At 45.5% G+C, this 16,710-nt stretch overlaps 1 protein-coding gene and 1 long non-coding RNA gene across 6 annotated transcripts in view; both read right to left on the reverse strand.

Annotated features, from left to right (window-relative positions):
* IQSEC2 (IQ motif and Sec7 domain ArfGEF 2) overlaps nucleotides 1-16,710 on the reverse strand; it is a 77,968-nt gene that overhangs the window by 23,619 nt on the left and 37,639 nt on the right. The gene's annotated exons all lie outside the window — the stretch shown is intronic.
* Nucleotides 5,296-14,061, reverse strand: LOC128311598 (uncharacterized). The gene is made up of 2 exons (XR_008290118.1): nucleotides 7,653-14,061; nucleotides 5,296-6,016 (listed from the first exon to the last, which is right to left on the reverse strand). It is a non-coding gene; the product is annotated as an uncharacterized LOC128311598 (long non-coding RNA).

Here is a 16,710-nt window from a genome sequence, read left to right on the forward strand (position 1 = left end):
TGTTTCGAGGCAGACACCATTAGCTCCATGTTATAGATGAGGACACTGAGGCTCAGAGAGGTGATAGAAACTTGCTCAAGGTCACACAGTTATTAGGTGAGAAAGTCAGGATGCAAACACAGGGCCCAGGCTGTCTTTTCATGACATCTCATTGCCTCTCCCCACTTCTGGCTCCATGTCGCCCCCAGGTCTTCACTCTTTGGCAATTCCTCCCTTCAGAGATGGCCCCCAACTCTGGTGCAAAGGGAATAGGGGCAGGGAGGTCAGACTGTCAGCACAGCCTCCCCCAAGAGGGCCTGGCAAAAAGGACAGTGCTTGAGGGTGTTGCCCCTGACATCATACGTACTGTTGAAGAAATAGCACCTGAGGATGTGGAATCCCTTTACTCAGGGTCCCCCAAAACACCAAAGGGCATGCTGATCACATGGAAAATCTCTCTTCTCTTACTCATATGTGTGTGTGTGTGTGTGTGCGTACACACACACACACACACACACACACACACACACCGTACAGTAAAAGCTGGGCAGGCCTAGGTTCAGGTCTTGACTGCCATTTACCAGCTGTATGAGCCCAGGCACGTCCCTTTACCTCTCTGCACCTGTTTCTCTTCTGTGTAGGGCTAGAGGAAATGCAATTCCCTCTTTGGTTTCCTGGACTTCTGAAAGGGCCTGGGGGACCCCGCTCCCCCACCTCTGGACTCCTCCCAGTCAGGGGCAAAGAATATAAGAACACACACATACACACACACACACACACACACACACACACACACACAACACGTGTGCACTGTCTTCTGGGCTATTCTGTGGGGGAAACTGGAGAGCATCCTCTGCATCAGGGGAAATAAACTACGTTATACAAATAACCACAGTACAAAGCTGAAAGTCCTTAAGGCTGGGGAACAGAGGAAGTGCTGGGGGAGCTCAGGAGAGAGATTCCTTCTGCTTGGGGGTGGCTGAGCAGAATAAAAATAAACTCACACTCACAGTGCACCTTCCCTGTGTCAGGCATTTTCCACACATTATTTAATCTGCATGACAAACGTGAAGGAAGAATTAGTATTCCTACTTTGCAGGTGAGGAAAAAGGTTCTGAGGGGGAAAGTAACAGCCAAAGGTCTCAGAGCTAGCAAGTGGCAGAACAGGAATCCAAAGCCCAGAGCCTGTATTAGTTCCCTTGCTGCCTTTTATAAAGGCTTCCTGGAGGAGGAAGCTGTTGACCAGGGCCTTGCCTAGGAGGAACTGGTAGAAGTGAGTGACTTTGTGAGCCAAGGCACTAAGATAGGGAGAAGCAGGGTAGGATATTCTGTAGGGATTTGGGGTGGCCTTCCCATGGTGTGGGGCACTGACTTTCCCCAGATGCTGTTCCTAATGGGAGGTCTCTCTCCCTCCTTCTCTTTATTGGCACTGCCCAGAGCTAGGCAGCCGGCAGGGGATGGGATCAGGATGCAGTTGCCATGGAAATGAATGGGGGCTGTTGCTATGGATACTATAAGATGAGGGCAAGAGGAAGCTAGGGATGCTGAGGACTATTGCCATGACAACTTAGGCTGGAAAGGCGGGGTGGGGGGCAGTGAGGGGACCTGAAGTGAGAGACAAGAAAACAATATGAGGAAGTCAGCGCACCTAGATGAGGGCAGGGGCTTTCTTCGGGCCTTGGAGAAAGACAGACAAGGACGCCAGACAAAGGGGTGGGTGGGGCAGATGGGCAGAGGGACCCCAATCACCTCTGTCTCCTCTGATGGCTCTTCTGCAAGCTGTTTCTACTGCTCAATCCCACTGCCATGGAGAATCCAAACCTGGGCCAACCTGGCTTGGCACAGGGGCTGGTAGGGGAGGAGGCCATCAAAGGGACTGACTGGGGAGAGAGTGGGCAAACACCGGCTTGGGAGCACACAGACCCAGGTTTGAATCCCAGATCTGCTTCTTTGCAGCCCTAAAAATAATTGTTGTCATTTACCAAGTATCTACTTTTTGTTAGGCCTAGCAACTTTGCAAGGTCTGGGTTGTTCTCCCTGAAGGAGATAACAGATGAGGAAACCGAAGTACAGAGAGATGAAGTAACTTGCCCAAAGTCTCAAAGCTCAGCAGTGGTGGAGCCAGGAGCCAAATCAACAAATTAAGGTGTTCTTAACCACCCTCTCTCAGCTCTGAACTGCCCCTCCCAGGTCTAGTCTGCATTCTCCAGCTCCCTACACCTTCCTACAATGATACACACAGGGCCAGATGCTGGGTAAATATTTGTGGAGTGTGAGAAGAAGCCACCTGGGAGGAAGCAGGAAAGACTGAGGTTAGATGGAAGAAGCACCTGACTTTGAGAACTGTGAGTCATGGGTTAGACTGGCCAAGGGTAGAAGAGCCAACAGAACAGAGATGGACTCTATGAACCATGCAATCCCACAGATCCAAACTCAGGCTCAGAAAGTCAAAGTGGCATGCCCAGGGTCGCAAAGAATGAGAACCAAAATCCCCTACCTTCCAGGCCAGTGTCCCACTTTTTAGTTTCAGAATCCCCTTGAATCTGTCCAGCTTCCCCCCGCCAACCCCTGCACCTTTAAGCTCCTAGACAACAGCTGGGCAACAGCAGGCTACTTGCACTTCCAACGCTATGTGAGCACAGTGCCTTTGTTTGTACTCTTCGTTTCTTCTTCCTTGTTCCCTCTTCCCTTCGCCCCAGACTTCATTGGTCTGGGTGATCTCCTCTGCATCTTGCAGCACTCTGAGAAGGTGAGCCCTCCTGGGAAGCCAATTCTGACTCATGTCTACCCACCCCGCCGTAGAAGTTGACAGGGTAAGCTACTCCCCACTCTGTGTCTTGTGCACAGTCATGTCACAGATGATCCTTATCAGCAGCTAACTTCAAGCTACTCTCTTGAAGTGTCTGTCCCCTTCCTGCTCCTGTCTCCCAAAGGCAGTGGCCTGGTATGATTCACCTCTGTGGACCCGGCATGCCCAGGCCAGGGCCCAGCACACAGCATGTGCTCACCAGCCACCTTGGTCCCCTGAGTCAGGTGGCAGTCGTGTGTGTCTGAGTGTGTGTGACCATCCTGCCTGGCAACTGTCACCCTAAAAGCCATAGCCCCACATGCTCAAAAGCCACCCACGCCCAGTCTCATGATTATCTCTACCAGGCACACACAGAGAGCCTGCCAGGCGTAGAAAGTCACCACCTCACACAATCAACCACACACACACACACACACACACACTCAGAATTCCTTATACCATCACATTCCCTTAGATACACAACAGTGCACAGTTTCTCACTACTGATCCACCTGCCTGCTGCACATAAAGTCATGCACACATATGCACAGGCACACACACACGTTTCCCTCACAACTGAGAGAAACCTTCCCTCTTCCCACAGCCCAGGCCCTCAGCCAATTCAGTTGTCTACATAGGAGTCTACACCTCCTCGGCTCCCACAACGATCATCTGACCTTGACTTGCCCTCTCCTTCCATTTAGTTGAATCCTCGCCCCTCTTCACTTCCTTCTATCTCCAATCGGATAAAGGGTAGAATGGTCTCTTCTCCAGCCACCACAGGTCATCTAGACTCACACGCCCTGGAGAGCCAGTGGAACAGATCTACACACTATTCCCCAACTCACCAGCACAACTCTGGAGCTCTCCACCAGGTTTCTGTCCATGCTGTGTCTCCTGTGATGCCTCTTCACATCTACCACCCATTCAAACCCTTCTGAGTCTTCTATTCTTGCCCTTCCTCCTCCAGCAAGCCCTCCTAGACACTACAATCCTCCCCAGCCCACCTTGACATACCCCCTCCTCCATGCGCCAGGAACATAGTTTGCTCATTAGTGAAGCCATATCTACTCCATCATTTCTGCCCTTCACACCCTGCCTACTTTTCCAAAGGAATTTCTCCTCTCCCCTGGGAGGTGGAGATCTTATGGAAAACACAGCCACTGTCTTCCTTCCTTCCACTGGATCCCTCACAGTATTAAGCGTGAAGTCTTTCCCACAGTTAGATGCTCAAACAATGCTTTCTGGAGGAGTAAAGGAGGGAGAGGGGAAGAGAGAGAGGGAAGGGAAGAGTAAGGGACAGAGGGAGGAGAGAAATAAATTAGAATTTGGATGAGTAAATGAGTAGATGACTTGAGTGGTTGAGTGAAACAATGAGTGAGGGAACAAGGTGAGGGGACGCTGAAGGAGGGGGGTGCTGAAAGAAAGGAGAGGAGGAACTCTCACCTGCACCTTAATCAAAGCAAGAGCCACCAGCCACTGCACACTTGTCCAACTGTGCATCACACCTTATGCTGGGTTCCTAGTGTTTTCTTGCTAATCTTCATGACAACCCACAGAGATAGATATATTCTCACTGTACTCGTGAGGAAAATGAAGCTCAAGGAGAAGAAAATATTTGCTCAAGATTACACAGATAGTTAAGTGGGAGAACCAAGGTAAACTCAGTTTTGTTCAATGCCAAAGGCTTAGAAAGGGAAAGCCGGGGTCTGAGCCCACTTGGGGCGGAGGGTGTCTCTTGACTTTGCTCCCAACACAGACACATTATGGAATGTGTGGGTCCCACCGTCCATAAAGGATACCTTCCACCCTCCTGCCAACAGCTTCCAGGGATGCTTAGAACCAGCTTCTGGAAGGTGCAGGATATATTTAGGGTCATTGCATCTGGAGGAAATGGCTTCCCCTTAGACTCAGAGATCCCTAAAGTTGTAGAATCTGAACCTTGAAAGTACAGAATCGAGGACTCTTAACCATCACAGAATATTAAAATCATATTATCAGAATTTTTTAATAACAGAATCATGAAATCTTAAAACCACAGGATTGGAGAATCCCCAAATCACAGAGTTGTAGAAATAGAAACCACAGAATTGCATGGAATGTGTCACTGAATTATCATATTTTAAGTCCATATAATCACAGTTTCTTAAAATTCTAGCATCTCAGATTGACAGAATGTCAGAACTGGAGGAACCCTTGGAGATCCTCTGGTCCAACCTCCCTCCTCCTTTTACACATGGGGTGGGGTGGAAACTAGGTAGCAGAGGGGCCAAGCAACATGTCCAGGTTGGCCGGCCCATACTGCCTCAGGCTGACTGACTGGAGAAGGCAGCAGACTTGTCTGTGGTGAGAGTGCCACACCATTCGTTCATTTATTGAGTGCCTTTTGGGTATTGACAATACCAAGAATCAGACCCTACTCTCTCTCCCAGGCCCTGTTCCCAGCCCTGGATAGGAAAGAAGGTAAGGCCCTGGTGGGGATGAGGAGAGGGAAGTGGGGGTGGGGTGGAACATACATCAGACAGAGAGAAGAGATCAGCTTTTATTGATGGAAATTCCTTTGTACACAGCAACACCCGCACTCTGAAAGCCCTTTCATCCTGATCATATTTACAGAGCACTATGGGAGTGGCAGAGGGCACGGGGCAAGGCCTTCAAGCAGTGGAGATGGCAGCAATGGCCACAGCGAGGGAACCAGCGAGCGAGCAATGGGGAACTAGGCAGGCTGGGTCCCACCCCCGTCTGGTCCTCTGAGCCCTAGGCACCCTGAATCTCTGTTTGTGCTCACAGAGGACAGAGGTAGGTCCTTGGGATGTCATTTGGAGACCTCTCCAGGAGTGGCAGGCTCCAGGGTGCCTGGGAAGTGGGGTGTGGGTACGGGAGGGTCCAGGTTCCAAGCTCCAAGCTCTACTGCTCCCACATTTTAGTCAGACCTAGGGCTCCAGCCTTTATAATTCAGGGGCTGGAGTCCAGGGGAGGCAGTAGTGGGGGGACAGGGGAGTTGCAAGAAGGAGGTGGGGGAGGAAGGGGCATGATGCTTGCCTATCCTGAAGCAGGGACAGGGTCCCATGGGGGGTCCTGGGCAGGGCAGGTTGGGGGGCTGGTTAAGGCTTTTGCTTCTGCATAGAAAATGACCCTTGTCCTCTCAGTTACCGAGAGGAGGGACTACTGCACTCGGAGGCCGGACAGCAGAACTGATGAGCGTCTTCCTCTTCCTCTTCCTCAGTCTCCTCCTCCTCCTCCTCTTCCCTGGGGCCAGGAAGGGCAGGGTAGAGGCCACAGGCAGGTGGGTGACAGAGAGAGGCAGAGGCATTAGTTTGCAAAGCAGGGGAGATACATGAATGGCTGGAACCAGGGTGGTGGGGCTAGGACGGGGTCTGAATGGGGAGGCCAGTATGGCAGATGATCTATGGCCACACCCAACTCAGTCTCCAAAGAGCCTTTGAGAGCCCCCCGCCCCCAAGCCAGGCTCATTTAAGGTCAGGCCCAGAGTATACAAATTCCATTTCTGACCTGACAGGTGCCCAACCTACATTTGACTATAAATAGCAGCAACCTGCTTGGGTGCTGGCTCTTTGCACACATCATCTCATTTAACCCTTGCAACAACACTGCAACATTTTAGAGACAAAGGAATTGAAGTTCAGAGAGGTTGGATAACCTGCCCAAGGTCACATAGCTGGGTGAGTGGTAGAGTCAGGATTTCAACCCAGAGTTCTTAGAGTTCCAAGTCCCAGACTCAACCCACGAGGTCCTTTAGGTGAACTTGGCACTATCTTGAGAAATCCACCCTGCCCTTGAAGGACAAAGATTTGTATTTCCTGAAGGCTCGGAGTCAGGCAAATTGGAGATGCTTAGAAATGGAGTATGGAAAGCCCACAGCTTTGGAAGCCAACAGACCAGGGTTCCAATGCCAGCTTTACAAGTGCTTCCAGGCTATGTGCCCAGGCATATTATTGCCCCTCTTGAAGCCTAGTTTCCTCATCTGTAAAAATGGGGCTCATGATGCCAACCCCACATGATTGTTGCAAGGACTGGAACATACGTCAACTGCCTGGCAAATAAGAGCAATAAGAACATGGCGGTGGTTATTGTTAACTGCTCATGAACTGAATCTAATTCCCAAGGTGGCCATTTGCACCCACACTGTAGTGCCACAGTGGCAGGGAGGAGTGATTGCAGGAACAAGCGCCTGTCCGCAGGGTACTAGGGGGCCATCACTGGAGCTGGGCTACAGTTTTTTTGGATGGGGGATGGACAGACAGTAGGGCTGAGGGGGTCCAGGTGCCTTGGGAATGAAAAGGCTGATCCTCTGGAGATAGCCAGTGAAACAGTATCACCCCACTCCCAGACCCCTTGGCTCAAGAGAGGTGGTAAGTATGGAATCCAGGAAACTGGAGGATTGGGAAGAAATGAGAAGGAAAGAGGACAGGCAAGGGAAGGCACTGCTGTCCAGGTGACAGACAGACAAGCACACACACGTGCACGTACACACATACATGCACACAGGCACCCAAGCACACACACACACCCTCTTCATACTCAAAGCTCCCTGTGACACATTGTTCCACAGAATCACTGAGTCAGCAAAACCACGTGAAGCAGAGCTCAAGTCCTGGGCAAGCGGCTCCCCCTTTCTGAGGCTCCCATTCCTCATCTATAAAAGGAGAAAACTCCACACCTCTCAAGGCTGTCATGAAGAACAAACGATCTTCCAGTCCCACCGCTCACTCCTCTTGCATCCAGGTCAGGCCCTTACAACCCCTCAGCCTGCCACTGCAGCCACCTCCTCATTTCTTCTTCTCTCTCCCCTTTTGGACCCGTCAGCCTTCCTAATAAAGACTGCAAGCAAAGATTTCTTGCTTGTCTCTGCTTAGACACCCACCTTGGCTCCCCACTGCTTCCTTGATAAAGGTCAGACTCCTCAACTTGGCATTCAAGGCTCCCCCACAATATGGCCTCACCTGGCTTTCCCTGTCAGGTGGAAAAAGCATGGGCTTTAGAGTTAGACAGACCTGGGTATGAATATTGGCCACACCTCCTACTAGCTGGGTGGCCTTGGGTCCACCTCTTCACTTCTCTAGGACTAATTTGCCTCATCTGCAAAATGGAAAACACCTATTCCACAGGGCATGGTGGGATTAAATGAACTCAAGTACGTAAGGCAACTGCCACAGGGTAGGTTTGGTGCTTCTTACGTAGTAACTGTTATTATTACTGTCATCATCAGTGGCTCACTCATCTCACCCTTCATCAAATCAGCTTGTTCATTATTCCATCAGGATGGCCAACCTTTTCACACCTCTGTGCCTTTGCTGACTCTGCTCCTTCCTTCTGCATACATCTTTTCCTATGGAAATCCCATCTGAACATCATAGCCCAGCTTAAATGCTGCTTCTTGCATGAAGTCCTCTCTGACTCTCAACCAGAAGTATTCCTTGCTCCCTCCTAGCTCCAGCATCCATCCCTTGGTCAGGGATCTCCATTTGTTGCTCTGAACTTCACTGAAGCATTTCTCTCACCAACCCGCTCAACACCCTCATATTTCTCCACCCCACCACCCCTGCCTTCCTTTTCTGTAAGAAAGAGAGGGCCCCTATACTATTTAAGGCCAGCCCCTCCACCTGGGCTCTGGAACCCACCACTGCTACCTCCTCCACAACAATCACCCCCTCTCCCTCCTGTATCTCAACCCCTCTCTCTCTCTCTGTTGCCTCCTTCTTACCAACATTTATAGAAGCTCAAGTCTCTCCCATCTGGGAATAAGAACCCTCTATCTGCCCCCACATCTCCCTCTAGCAATCACTGTCCCTCTCTCCTTTTCACAGCTAAGCTTCTTGAGAAATTCATCTACACTGGCCATCTCCACTTCAATACCTCCCACGAGCTCTTCAACCCACCACAATCTGCCTGGTGCACCCACCATGCCATAGAAACTGTTCTTAGCCAGGTCGTCGAGGACCTCCTAGTGGTTAAAGCCAATAGACTCTCTTCCACCCGCATCTAACTTCTACCAGCTATAACATTTGCCACTCTTAACAAGCCCCTCCTGTGCATGGATGGCTCTTTCCTTCCTCTGCTTCCATGAGCCCACTGCCTGCTGGTTTTCCTCCTACTTCTCCGACCACCCCCATCTCTTCTTCCTCTCCTCATTTCTTCTGTGTTGGTCCCTCTTCCCCAGTTCTGATCCTCTTCTCTTCCATTCCACACCCTTTCTCAGCAATCTCCACTGCATAACTTCAGGGATGGCTTAGGACCCTCCCCATCTCCTCCCCTCTCTCCTGGGTCCCAGACCCATCAAGCCTAATCCTTGCCAGAAACTCCATCAGGATGGTCTTTAAGGCCTTCTGAGCTCACAGGGACCCTGAACTCAGCATCTTACCACTGCAAACCTGTCCTCTGCATTTTGCACCTTCCTGAAAAGCACCACCATCCACCCAGGTGCTCAAGCCCAAAACACACCTGGGAGTCATGCTAGGTTCCTCCTGCTCCCTTAACAAGTCAGTTGCCAAATTCTGCCGATTCCGCCTCCTCATCTTCTGCTCTTCTCACTCCCTGTTGACTCTTCAATCGTATTGGTGTCCTGCTGTCTCTCAAACATAACACGCACACTGCTGCCTCAGGGACTTTGTGCTCTATGTTCCTTCTATCTGGATCACTGTCTCCCAGCTAGGTGTGCCACCAGACACATTCTACATATTTAGTTGTTTATTTATTTATTATCCCTCTCACCCCCTGTAAGATCCATCAGGACCACCATCTGTTCTGTTTGGTGCTGTATTCCTAATGCCCGGCACAGCATCTGGCACTCAATAAATATTTGTTGAATGAATGACTCCATTGCCAGACCTGAACACTGAAACTCACTCTGAATTCCAACCTCTGTCATCTCCACTCCCTTCCACCCCCACAATTTATTCAGCCTACTATTCCAGTAGTAGAAGATCCTCCCAATCACCTCTCAAATCCATCTCCTCTGCTCTGTCCCCATGGCCACTATCTTCAGTTATCTCTCTTTTGGATTACTACAGCAGCCTCCTCCCTAGTTTCCCCTCCTTCGAAAAAGCTTTTTAGAAGGATGAGATATGCCACCTTGCCTGCTCGAGAACTGCTCACTGCTCTCCAGCTGCCTACCATGAAAGAGGAAGCCTTAACTCCCCAGACAGCTGTTTGGAGGCAGGTCCAACCTCTGCACCCTCCCATGTTTAGTTTCGCTATCTCTCACCCCTGGGCCTTTGTGTGCACACTCAGAGTATCCTCCCCCATCTCTAGCTCTCCGAATCTTTATGGACCTGAATGATTGGCTCAAACACTACTTTCTTCAGGAAACAACCTGACTCACAAACCAGAAGTAATTCCTCTTCAAAGACCATAGAGAAATAAGTGTCTCCAGTGTTGCCCAGGATCTCCAAGAACTGAGTAGGATGGAAGTTAGTAATTAGCAAGGACTTTGAATGCTGGGTAAGCATTAATAGAGATTCCCTTTTCCTCTTGCACTATTACCCTGGATTCATGTCCCTCTGGACCTCTGCTAATGCCAACTCATCCTTGTCTCCTCCCTTTCCTCCATCTTCTATTGGGTCTATCTCATTAATAACTCCCAAAGGCTTTAGATTCCATAATTTGAAATTAAAATGTTTCTATATGACTGGTGCCCAGTGGAGTACTGCAACAGAAGTCCTGCTCAAATCCATTCCCTTCCATGCCAATACCCCAGTTGAGGTCTTCCAGCTGGCCTCCATGCACACAATCCATTTCTCATACTGACTGCTACTGCAATGTTTCTAAAACACAAATTATACCAAATTTCTCTCCTGTTTAGAATCTACTCACATGCTACTTCATCACTAGCAACATTGGTTCTTGACCTTTATACATATAATGAAAGCCACGGACCATTTCCCCAACAAAAAATGCCCGTAGGTACACACCCAAAATGTTTTGCATTCAACTTCAGGAGGTTCATGGACCACCGGAAGCCCATGAAACCCAGGTTAAGAACCTCTGGCCCTACCCAATAACTTCTAGGTTCTTCTACATATGCTGTTCCTTCTGCCTGAAAGGTTCTTCCACATTTCACCCTTCTGTCCCTGACCGCCTCTTACTCATCCTCTAAGACTCAGCTTTTAGTCTGAGTTGACCTGCAGCAGTCCTAGACCAGGCCAAATCCCTTCCTTTGGGCTTCCACAGTCCCCTCCACCATGAGCCCCTCTATCATAGCTCTCCTTGGTCTCCTCAACTGACTGGGAACTTGTGGAAGGCAAGAACCATTACCCAGCATAGGCCCTGGCTACAGCAGAACTCCATAAGTATCTACTGAAATGAACACTAATAACAGCTACGTGTTTTTTGAATACCCATTATGTGTCATGCATTCAGCAACTGGTCTCATCTATAAACCCCATGATGTTATGTGTTTCTTTTAACAGATAAGGAACTAGGCTCAGACATGTGAAGTGAGTTGTCTATGGTCATGCAGCTAGTGAGTGAAAGAACTGGGGATGAAATTGAGATGTGTTGGCACCAATGCAAGTATTGGCCCACCATGCTTCCCTGCCCTGGACTGTGAGATTGGAAGATGGCATCGGTAGAACAGGGCCAAGAACCAGGGCCAGAATGCCCTGTCTGGGCTCCACTTACCATGGCTTCATTTTTTCCCTCCTGTGTCCCCTTTCATGGCAAGACCAGAGACCTGGCTCTCTCTTTTTATAGCGTAACCCCCTCCATCCCATGTACTACTCTCAGCTTCTCATCTCAAAGCCCCACTATGGTTGGGCCCATTCTTTGATCCAGAACCATCCTCAGATACATGAAGTTTTTAGATCCAATCCAATCCAATGCTACATACTTGGCTATGAGGAAAACAAGACATGGGTAGTGCATGCCCTTCAAGAGTTGATAGTCACCCAGGAATTTTACATGCACCATCTCCAATCAGCCCTGAGAGGTAAGTAGGCATTATCCTCATTACACAGATGAGGAAACAGAGGCTCAGAGGTTAAATGGCCTGCCCATAGTCATAGAGTTGGTAAGTGGTCAAACTTGGATTTAAATAAAGAAAGGTACTAATTCAACTACTTTCCCCCACTAGGTCATCTTGCTTGGAAGAGCCAAAAAAGTAGGCAAGACCATTTCTGGCAGGGTTGGGGGATGAAGAAAAGCTATCACTCTTTCAAGCCTCAGTACCCATGTCCCCTCCTGTAGGGGACAAGTGGGGTTAGGTGCCCTTCCTCAGGAAGCCCTCTGAACCTACTTCTGTCCCATACCAAACCATACTATGTTGTCATTGTCTAGGTGTCTCTTCCCTCTAGACTTGAGCTCCCTGATAGGACAAGATACAACTCATTCCTGTATCCCACCAAGGTTCAGCACAAGGCCTAACCGACCATGGGCAGGACAAATCTTGCTGAATGAATAAGGTGGTATTTGAGCTAGTTATGAAAAGGAAAGCAAGATCTGAACAGCTGGATGTAGGGAAATGGTATATATAGAGAAGGAAATGTTAGTAAAAGCAAATAAATGGGACCGAGGATAAAGACCAGTAATTTTGAAATTATGACAGAATGTGTATAACATGTTTTCATTGTTGTTATGCAGATTTTCTTTTCCTTACAAGAATGGGATAATACTACAAACCATGTTCTGCAACTTGCTTTTTTCTTTTTTTTTTAATGTTTATTTATTTTTGAGAGAGAGAGAGAGACAGAGCCTGAGTGGTGGAGGGCAGAGAGAGAGGGAGACACGGAATCCAAAGCAGGCTCCAGGCTCTGAGCTGTCAACACAGAGCCCGACGTGGGGCTCGAACTCACAAACCGGGAGATCATGACCTGAGCCTAAGTCAGACACTTAACTGACTGAGCCACCCAGGCGCTCCAACTTGCTTTTTTTCTTATAGCGATAAGTCTTGGAGATACTTTCATGCCAGTATATAGAGATGTATCTTTTTCTTTTGATCTGTAAGAGTATGGGTGAATACAATAGGATGGGTGAATCATGAAAGAAAAGCTGTTCTCTTGTGGATGGCCATGTAGGTTGTTTTAATGTTTTGCTATAATAAACAATGCTGCAATGAACATCTTTGTGTATGTCTGGAAGCAGTTTTGAAGAACAGGTTCCTAAAAGTTGAATTGGTGGGCCAAAGGAATGCACATTTTGTTTAAAATGTAGATAAAACTTATTTCTGTTGCTTTAACATCTTTATAGACTGGCTAAAAATAAAGATTAGTCCTACTCACATAATCCAGCCTTTATTTTGAGAAGCATACATCATACAACCTTTTCATTAAGAGTTGGTTGAGAATAGCTAAATTATGGAAAGAGCCTAAATGTCCATCAACTGACGAATGGATAAAGAAATTGTGGCTTATATACACAATGGAATACTACGTGGCAATGAGAAAGAATGAAATATGTCCTTTTGTAGCAACATGGATGGAACTGGAGAGTGTTATGCTAAGTGAAATAAGTAATACAGAGAAGGACAGATTCCATATGTTTTCACTCCTATGTGGATCCTGAGAAACTTAACAGAAGACCATGGGGGAGGGGAAGGAAAAAAAAATGGTTAGAGAGGGAGGGAGCCAAAACATAAGAGACTCCTAAAAACTGAGAACAAACTGAGGGTTTATGGGGGGTGGGAGGGAGGGGTGGGTGGGTGATGGGTATTGAGGAGGGCCCCTGTTGGGATGAGCACTGGGTGTTGTATGGAAACCAATTTGACAATAGATTTCATTAAAAAAAAAAAAAAAGAGTTGGTTGAGAATGCTATCCTAAAAGGGCATGTGATAAAGAGTTGCACAGTATGGTTTATGCTCAAAGTTGGGATTGAATGCTTTAGAAAAGACCTCTGGTTGGAGGACCATCTAGTAGTAAAGTCTTAGAGAAATCTACCTTCAAGACATGGTTCTCAGGTTGGAAGTATACCCACATTTAAGACTGGGGGTGGGAGGGGCAGCTAACAAATTGGTGCCATAAAAAATGGTACCAATTTGCACTCCAATCATGGAACATGAGAGATTCTGTTTCCTCACTGGAAACAGTCTTTCTGTTTCCTCAATCTTTTAAATTTTGGCACTTTAAAATTGGTACTTTGTTCTTGTTTTAGTTATTTTCTCATTCATCAGCTAATGGATATCTATTCTCTGAATTGCCAAATCATGTAATTTCTCTGTTCTAAAAGATGGTATACATCTTTTTCTTATTGATTTCCAGGAGATGATTTATATATAAACAGAGATCTTAACCTTTGCCTGATGTTTATGTACCAAATCCTTTTTCCTAGGCTGTTATGTTTTAATTTTGTGTATAGTCTCTTTCTCTACACAGAAGTTCTCAACTTTAATGTAGTCAAAATTATTGTTCTTTACTTTATGGCTTCTGGGTTCTTAAGTCATGCTCAGAAAAGCTTCTCCATCCTACTATGATAAAAATATTCTGTATTGTCTTCTGATACTTTTGCAGTTTTATCCTTTGTATTTGATTTTATGTGAGACAGAGGTTTAACTTAGTTTTTTCCCAAATGGTAGCCAATAGTCCCATCCCATTTACTGACTCCCTACTAATTTGAAATGTGTTTTTTAATCATAAATTATATTCCCATATGAATATTTGGTTTTGTTTCTAAACTCTCTATTTTGTTCCCTGTATGTAATTCTCTATTTCTGTGATGATATAAGATTGTAATTTCTGCAGCTTTATGGTAATTTTGTATAAGTTCCCCCTCATTGTTCTTCTTTTTCAAAATTTTCTTAGTAATTCATGGGCATTTACTCTTCTAAATGAGCTTTAAAATCCAATTGCCCAATTCCCAAAGAAAATACCACTGAAATTTTAGTGAGAAATGCATTGAAACTTTTGATCAGATTGAGGAAAAAACTGTCATTTTTACTATATTCAATCTTCGCATCCAGGAACAGGATAGGATCGTTGACTATTCAAGTCTTCTTACAGCCTTTGATGAAATTTTCTAGTTTTCTATGGAGAAGTATTTCATGTTTCTTGTCAATTCCTAGTAATTTTATCATTTTGTCTTACTATTGTGAATGGAATCTATTTCTATTATGTCTTCTAATTAGTTATTGTTGCTATTCAGAGAAGCTAATGGTTTGGGTATATATTTATCTTGTATCTAGCCATCTCACTGAATTTTCTTATTAGTTCTAATAATTTTCCCTTTTATTCTCTTTGATTATCTAAGTAGACAACCATATCATCTCCAAATAGTGCTAATTCTGACTCTTTCTTTCTAATATTTATACCACTTATTTCTGTTTTTAATCCTACTGGTTAAAAGTTTTAGAAAAAAATGTTGATGGGGCGCCTGGGTGGCTCAGTGGGTTAAGCGTCTGACTCTTGGTTTCGGCTCAGATCATGATCTCAGGGTTCATGAGTTCAAACCCCACATTAGGCTCAGCGCTGATAGCGCTGGGCCTGCTTGGGATTCTCTTTCTCTCCCTCTCTCTCTGCCCCTGCCCTGCTCGTGCTCACTCACTTTCTCTCTCTAGTATAAACAAATTAAATTTAAAAAAAAACTTCTAGGAAAAAATGTTGGTTAGTGACAGTGATAGCAGTCATACTTATTTTGTTCCTGAGGTTAATAGGAATTTACCTAGTAGTTCACTATTAAATTTGGTGATTATCTTTGGTTTCTGATAAAAAATTATTTATCAAAATAAGGATGTTTTCACTGACAGCTTACTGTACTAGTTATCTATGGCTGTGTAACAAATCATACCAATACAAGTAAGAAATAACTAGGACACTTACTAAGAGTTTTAAAACCAAGAACAGATACATAATTCTATCAGATTATTTTTTCAGCATTTATGGAGATAGTTATACATTCTTTTTACTTTAATCTATCAATGTAATCCATTAAAATAACAGCTTTCCTAATGTTTAACAATCCCTGCACTGCTGGGACAAACTTTCATTTGTCACGATATGTTCTTCTTTCAATACACTGATGGATTCAGTTTGATAATCTTTTATTTAAAAAATGTATGACTATTGAAATGTGAGATTGGGCTATAGTTCGTTCTCTCTCTCTCTCCTTCTCTAAACCTATCCAGTTATACTAGTTTTCTGGAATGAAGTGGAGCTGCCCATCTTTTTCCATTATCTGATCTTTCCAGATTCAATAAAACTTCCATCATACCACCACTTCTGTAATACCAGTTGGGTCCTGGTACCATTTCTGAGGAGAAAACTTTGACCATATTTTTAACTTCTTCTATATTGTTCTATTCTATTCAAGTTTTCTGTCACTCCTTAAGTCATTTTGGTAATTTATATTTTCCTAGAAAACCACCCATTTCACCTATATTTTCACATGTATTGGTATAAAATTATACAGAGCATCTTTTATGACTTTTTTCATCTCTTCAAAATCTGTGGTTAAATCCCCTTCATCATACCTTATTTTATTTATGTTTCTTCTTGCTTTTTACTCAGTCATATCTGCCAGAGAATAGTCTGTCTAGTTTGCTGGTCTTTTCAAAAACCACCTCTTAGTTTATCAAATCTTTTGTTTTCTATTTCATTAATTTCTGGTTTTATCTATAGTAATTACTTTATTCTGCTTTCATTTGGTTGTTATTTTTCTAAATTTTTGAGTGGGATAATTTGTTTAATTTAAACTGTTGTGTTCCCTAATAAAACCATTTAAGACTCTACATTTTCTTCTGGGAACCCCCATGGTCACATCCCATAGGTTTTGATATACAGTATTCCCATTGACATTTATTCTAAATAGTCTATAATTGATATTTATCTTAAATAGTCTATAAATTCCATTCTTATTTCCTCTTTCACACAAGTGTTTTTTTAAACTTTCAAATGGGTCTATTTTTTTTTTTTTGCTGTTGCTATATTTCATTTTATTGCCTTATAATTAGAAAATGTAAAATGTGATTTCTCATTAACTTGGAAATAATGTTCTCAAA

The sequence above is a fragment of the Acinonyx jubatus genome, chromosome X (assembly GCF_027475565.1).
Source record: "Acinonyx jubatus isolate Ajub_Pintada_27869175 chromosome X, VMU_Ajub_asm_v1.0, whole genome shotgun sequence".
NCBI lineage: Eukaryota > Metazoa > Chordata > Mammalia > Carnivora > Felidae > Acinonyx > Acinonyx jubatus.